Here is a 1,784-nt window from a genome sequence, read left to right as displayed (position 1 = left end):
GAATAATGGTTTGAATTCTCAGAATGATACGGATATGCTCGACGAATCTTATTTCTATGTACTGGACACACTTGCGAATAATAGGTTTTGATATTTTGTCTAACGACCTACACAATGTCATGACATAGCGTTATACCGACCGTCACAGCTCACTCGAGTTTGGGACACCGTGTAAGCGACACTGTACACCACATGCGCTACTATACTGCTTCTATCGGACTAACATCTCTTTTTATTTTTCATTTTTTTCAAGTAAGTTTATATCTTTCCGCAGACTTTTTATTACTAACGATTTTCACGATTTCTTTTGAACATCTTCCATTATTATTTTAGTTTACGGACCTTCCTTTTTAATTATCTGACTCCACCCCTTCTCGCCTCTTAATGATGAAAGGATTGACAACTTTAACTTTGGACATAGGGCATTTGTGCTCTTTCTGTCATTCTACTTCCGATCAGCAAACTAGCGCTTACTTAAGAATTATGTCTGTGCCCGGTATTACACAGCGGTTTCTACCTTTTTATTTGTATTAAATCGTCCAGCGTTTTCGATAGTTATTGTAATTTACCGCATTCATGTATTTATCTTATCGAATTTTTTGTAACCTTTGCGGTTGAGAAAGACCAAGTAAAGTCGAAACGTACCGTTGTGCTTACGAGGTCGTAATAAATTGATTATATATGCAGTAACACCCATTCGTGCTCGAATAATTGGCCGTTGTCCCGTCCTTTAAAAATTTGTTATATTAAATTTTTTAATAATTCTTATTAATTTAATTAAAATAAATTGAAATTAAATTAGATGAAAATTATTTAACTTTAAATAACTCATAATTAAGACCGTCACTTTAACCTTCAAATGGCACACTTCGTTCGAGCACCTACTAATAGAATGTTGGTGCGAATTTGGATATGACATCTTAAATTGTACATCTTTCCTGAGGGTAAAAACAGAAATGTTTTGAAAACTTTTTTGGAGTAAAATTTTCTCATAAATCCAACGGTATTATTCAATTTAATGAAAAAACTATTTAACAATTAAAAATTAATTATAAATGAGTTTTGAAAAATGTCACTTATTCGAAGAAAAGCTGCCATTTTTTTGTTATTTCATGAAATGAAGTAAAACTTGCGTGATTCTTTAGTTAAAATGTACTTTAATAAAAAATTATTGTTGTTGCAGAAATAGAAAGTAAAATATTTTTCCACATAGCCAGAACCCAATCAGCACACAATGTTTGAAAAAATATTTTTAAAAATATTAAAAAAATATTTAAAAAACATTTTTAAAAACATTTAAATAATGGGTTAAGTGCTCTGTTTTTCATTAAAAAAACGTTTATTTTAACGTTTGAAGTTATTCACATACATAGATACACTAAGAAAAAAAATTTTTTAAAAGTTTTTTTTTTAAATTTACGATTACATATTATTATTTCTAGAGTTCAATTTGTGTTTAACACTATTTCGCATTATTTTTATTTTATTAATTACAATTTATACGCAGGTTTACAATTTTTGAAAACACATCGAGATTCGAACCTGAGATCCCTTGAACATCAAACCTATACCCTAACGCTGAGCTAATGATACTTCGATACGAAGGATTTATTCTTTCCAGTCTATATTTTGTTATATATTATATATTTTTATTATTTAGTATATGTTATTGTTATGCTACGAATTCGGATATTTAATTTGCAATATATAACATTTTATAGATTATTATGTCTTTAAATAATTTTTTATCTAAAGATATATATTTTTTTATTTTTTGAAAATTA

This window comes from Wasmannia auropunctata, unplaced genomic scaffold (assembly GCF_000956235.1).
Source record: "Wasmannia auropunctata unplaced genomic scaffold, wasmannia.A_1.0 LD336040.1, whole genome shotgun sequence".
Classification (NCBI taxonomy): Eukaryota; Metazoa; Arthropoda; class Insecta; order Hymenoptera; family Formicidae; genus Wasmannia; species Wasmannia auropunctata.
Note: the sequence above shows the minus strand (reverse complement) of the source record.